This window comes from Pristiophorus japonicus, chromosome 21 (genome assembly GCF_044704955.1).
Source record: "Pristiophorus japonicus isolate sPriJap1 chromosome 21, sPriJap1.hap1, whole genome shotgun sequence".
NCBI classification, from domain to species: domain Eukaryota; kingdom Metazoa; phylum Chordata; class Chondrichthyes; family Pristiophoridae; genus Pristiophorus; species Pristiophorus japonicus.
The window spans coordinates 9,139,551-9,145,250 of record NC_091997.1 but is presented as its reverse complement, the minus strand read 5'-3'; positions in this window follow the sequence as shown (position 1 = coordinate 9,145,250).

Below are 5,700 nucleotides of genomic sequence, written 5' to 3'. Positions count from 1 at the left end.
ATAGAACGTAAGAGAAAGGCAATGTACTTGCACAAGACGTTAGTGAGGCAGTAGTTAGTATTGTGTACAGTTTTAGGCACTGCATCATAGGAAGAATATAAAAGCTGAGAAAGGGTGCAGCATAGATTCAGTGGGGTAGTAATGGGCTTGAGGGTTTCAGTACGAAAAGAGACTTGAAGTTGGGACTTTTGCCACTGACGGTTTGACCTAATGGATGTCTTTAAGATTCTGAAATTATGATACATTTTTTCCATTAGTTAGGTGGTAACGAGAAGGCATAAATTTAGGATAATCACAAAAATTAAAGGGGAGGTTAGAAAAAGTGCCTTTACACACGGGTAGTTAAAATGTAGAGTTCTCTGCCATAAACCATTGTTGAAATCTGAATCCATAAATTATAAAGGAATTAGATAATTAAAGTAGATAAATAAGTTAAGGAGCCAAGGTAGTGAGAAGGAGGGTGGGATTAGACTCGGTGGTTCATGGAAAAAAGCACTGGTACAGACTTAATGGGCCAATTTCAACCGTGTTTATAGTCAAACTTTATTTTCTACTTTCATATGTTCTCTTTTCAAACATGTAGGCAGGTGTTGTGGTAGACACTGAGTGGAGGGAAATGATTTATTTTGCTGTGTATTTTTCACTGATTTATTTTCTGACCTTGGCCAAACTGTCCGAGGGAGGCACTGGGCAGAGGTTTGATGCTTTTCCACAGCAAAGGGTGTGCCAATTGGACACATCCAGTTGATGGCTAGCCAAAGAGGTTTATGGCACAGAAGGAGGCCATTCAGCCCATCGTCTCTGTGCCGGCTGAAAATAGAGCTAGTCTGTCAAAAGCAAAATCCGACATGATGGAGCAAATGGCATTTTTAAATTCCATGATTTTCAATTATGGCATTAAACTAGAGAATACGCATTAGGAAGATACTTAGAGTTCTATGGGAAGCTAATGAATTGCACAAATATGAAGATTATGTCAAAATGTAGCCCCACATGGCCTGTGCTAATTTTCACTTTCCAACTCTTGGTCCGTAGCCCTGTAGGTAACGGCACCTCAAGTGCACATCCAAGCATTTTTTAAATGCAATGAGGGTTTCTGCTTCTACTACTCTTTCAGGCGGTGAGTTCCAGGCCCCCACCGCCCTCTGAGTGAAAAAAGTTCCTCCTCAACTCCCCTCTAATCCTTCTACCAATTACATCCCAACTTTCAGCCCGGTAATGATGGAGGGAAGATTTAATATTTTTTTAAAAGGAAGGGTCGGAGTGGAAGAAGGCGTACACTGATGAGGATAACTATAATCAATGTAAAAGAGAAAATACTAACCAAAGCTTCAGGATGATCACCAAAAATGGCAGTGACAATTTTGAGATGTATGGTTGACTAGAACTACCTCCTCAGAAGGATAGAAAATGGGGTCTTTGCTGACACTTTGTGCAGCAGTAGTGATGGAGAGTCGGGGCGTGGCAACACAGAAGTGACGACTTAAATGAAGTCACTTGGTTAATGACACGATCCAGAAATCTGTTGCAATCTAAATAACTGCTTGTAATATAATCAAAGTAAATGGGAACTTGTTTTATGTTTTTGCGTTTTATGGTCGGTCAACTGATTGTGGAATTAGAGTCAATGTGTGATAAACACTAACACTGCATTATGGCAATGGTGTTACTAACAAGTGCATTGGCTCGGAGCATCTGGGGCTACATTTTGACATAATCTTCACATCTGTGCAACTCATTAGCTTCCCATCGAACTCTGAATAAGTATCTCCTTAATGCATATTCTCTAGTTTAATGCCATAATAACAAATCATGGAATTTTAAAATGCCATTTGCGCCATCATGCCTGATTTTCTTTTTGATAGACTATAACCAATTTATCCCATCAAGAGCTCTAACCTGCTTGTTTAATGTCCTGAGGAAATATTCTGCATTATTCAAATATTGGCATTTGCTTTCTGTGGATAATCTTTCCATTGTGTCTGTAACACAGAACTCATTGTATTTGGTTTGATTATCTTCCTCAATACTTATCTCTCTAACCTTCAGTCTCATTCGTAAACAAATGTTCATGCAGCTGTCTTTTTTTTTCCCCCAAGTAGTTAATCAACAATACCCACTGCTTTGGTGTTGGCTAGGGAGGAAACATTTCTTCTCATTTCTAGTCTCAGTTGATGTTTTCTCATTTTGACTTTTATCCTTCAGTTCTGTGGTGGAGAGTCTGCCTACATCTACATTTAACAACCTAGATTATCTCCTACCTCAGTCGTTCTCCCATAACTCAAGGTTCTAAGCCCCAACATCAGTCACTGTTTTTCTTTTAAACTAAGTTTAATATAGCAATATATTTTTGAAGGATATTGTAGGGAACCTTCGTACATAATTATGTATTTCTGTGATTGGAATCATTGCTAGCTACAACCCCACACTAAAATCCTGCCCCATAGGAGTTTCTCTCCACAGATGCTGCCTGACCTGAGTATTTCCAGCATTTTCTGTTTATAATTTCAGATTTGCAGCATCTGCAGTATTTTGTCTTTTGACTTGGTGAGATTTTACTATGCTTTCACAGTAACATTCAAAAATACCTGTATCTTCATTGAAGGTTTTGAATATCAAAAGTATTTGAAAGTTTAACATAGGCAGTTTACAAGCATACATCTGTGAGAATTAATAGGATTTGGCATTATTTCACTGGATTATTGGTAACCTTTCTGTATAATAATTGATTGGCATATCGCATTCAAGATAAACAGAGATGAGGAGAACCTTCTTCACCCAGAGAGTGGTGAACCTGTGGAATTCTCTACCACAGAAAGTTGTTGAGGCCAATTCACTAAATATATTCAAAAAGGAGTTAGATGTAGTCCTTACTACTAGGGGGATCAAGGGGTATGGCGAGAAAGCAGGAATGGGGTACTGAAGTTGCATGTTCAGCCATGAACTCATTGAATGGCGGTGCAGGCTCGAAGGGCCGAATGGCCTACTCCTGCGCCTATTTTCTATGTTTCTATGTAAATGCCCTCATTTCATTTGTCACAATCAAAATTAATATGTTTAGATTCATGTCTATAATATCTACTTTAATTTATCTTTCTGTAAGATAGATTGTCCTTTAAATGTAAGTTGTGTTTATCCAGAATAACCTGCAAAATTAGTGAATTCTATTTAATCTTTAATAACTATTGTACATCTAAACATTAATCCCGTGCTAAAAATAAAAATGTTGCTGCGACCATAACAATAGGAGATGTAGAACTGATGAATTGGCTGTTCCCTAAATTGTAGACAGGTTTTGATTTCTGTGTGATGTATTATATAAAGCTCAATTTTATAGTCTTGTTTTGGGCCAGAATTTTGGCTGAAAGCTACAGGAAATCATTGATGCCGGGTTGGGCTTTCTTTTGATGGGTTGATTGCAGTGGAAAGGTGCAGGAACTGTGAGCAGTCCAGCAGCTGTGTTACCCTGTCTTAGTCCTAATTTCACTGATAAACTAGAATTATGCAAATAAAATTAATTAACTGTCAGATGTCTGTAGCCCAGACTAAATGAATTATTCTGGCAAATGATCAAATTCACTATTTTGTTCACTGCTGTTAAATTTACCTTCAATTTTTTTAATGCAGTTTTTAATCTTTTCCTCTTTTTGTTATGGTTCCCCTGGGCTGTATAATATTTCCTGGCTGAGATGTCAGCATGGGACCTGGTCCCAGGTCTTTGCCAATGCACTTTAAGAACATAAGAAATAGGAGTAGGCCATTTGGCCCCTCGAGCCTGCTCCGCCATTCAATAAGATCATGGCTGATCTGATCTTGGCCTCAACTCTACTTTCCTGTCCACTCCCGATAACCCTTGAAATTATAGTTCAAAAATCTGTCTATCTCCGCCTTTAAATATATTCAATGACCCAGCCTCCAAAGCTCTCTGACGAAGAGAATTCCAAAGATTCACTTTCCTCTGAGAAGAAATTCCTCCTCATCTCCGTTTTAAATAGGCGATCTTTATTCTGAAACTATGCCCCCTAGTTCTAGATTCTCCCACGAGGGGAAACATCCTCTAAGCATTTACCTGTCAAGCCCCCTCAGAATCTGATATGTTTCAATAAGATCGCCTCTCATTCTTCTAAACTCCAATGAGTCATAGGCCCAACCTGCTCAACCTTTCTTCATGAGACAACCCCCTCATCTCAGGAATCAACCTCGTGAACCTTCTCTGAACTGCCTCCAATGCAAGTCAGAAACTAGTAGGTATTTGAAATGTATTCCTCTCCCCAACTCCAACATATGCTACTTTTCTTTAAGCCCGGGAGTAAGGAGGCCTCCAATCAAGATTCTGAAACCAAAAGAGGGGGCGGATCAGCAAATAAAAATACCAAACAGAGCTCAACGCGGTAGTTGAAGATCCAGAGCTGGGCGTAGGAGAGTAACTTCTGCAAGAAAACTTTTTAAGCACAACAACAACTTTGAGAAGAATAAATACTTTACTCTGAATTGTTTACATTTTATTAATTCTTTCTTACATTAGGTATATTTTCAGGTAGCTAAAAAATCAAGATGAATGGCTCAACTTTTTATTTGAGTGATTTGCTTGTTCATCAGTGTTCTTCAATACATACCAATGGAATGGAACAGCTTTTTATTTTGTGTTCAACTTTAGTCAATTGAATATTTCAGTGCCTGAAATGAGAATTGTTATTGTTATGTATTGTCCAGGTACATTAAATGTACAAGTACAATGGTGCACCACAGAGGGCACTGTGGTGGGAGACCTGAAGGTACAGAGTATAAAAGGCTACCCACCACACCTGAGAGGCACTCTGGAGTTGCACAATAAAGGACTATGGTCACAGCAGTTACTACAACACCAGATTGTGTGGAGTCAGTGATTTGAGTGCTACATACATCACATTGGCGACGAGTTTCAAGCAACCATGGCTACTCTGGGCTCGTTAAAGGATTTTACGGTGGACAATGATTGGGAGGCCTTTACGGAAAGGCTCAAGCACTACTTTACAGCAAACGACCTGACTGGGAACACGGATGCACTGAGAGAGAAACGTAAGGCGATTTTGCTTTCCAGTTGTGATGAGGTTTACTGTCTCGTCAGGGATTTTCTGGCACCCACGAGCGCCGAGGACAAGTCATATGAGGAGCTGATTGAACTTATTCGTCACCAATTGAAACTGAAGGAGAGCATCCTCACCGACAGGCACAAATTCTACCACCACTGCAGACCTGAGGGCCAGAATGTCACCAAATATGCTGCGGACATCAGGAGACTCGCCGTGTGATTTTGGCACACATCTTGATGAGGCGTTGCGAGACGTCTTTGTTATGGGGATTGGACATGACTGTCTCCTCCACAAGCTGCTATCCACTGAACCCACAGTCATCCTGAAGCAAGCCATCAGCAGGGCATTTATGACCTCGACTTGCAGCACCAAACAGATGATACACACAGTCTCGAACCTGGCAGGCACTGTCCACAGGATAGCGCCCACCACGGACAAAACTGCAGAATGTGGCTCTGCCCAGGGCAGAGAGCACGGATCTCGGGGTCCTGGAACTCAGAGTCCGCCAAGGGGGGCTAATCGAGCAGCACCATGCTGGCGCTGCAGAGGAAGCCATGGGGCTCACAGCTGCAGAAACATAGAAACATTAGAACATAGGAAAATAGGTGCAGGAGTAGGCCATTCGGCC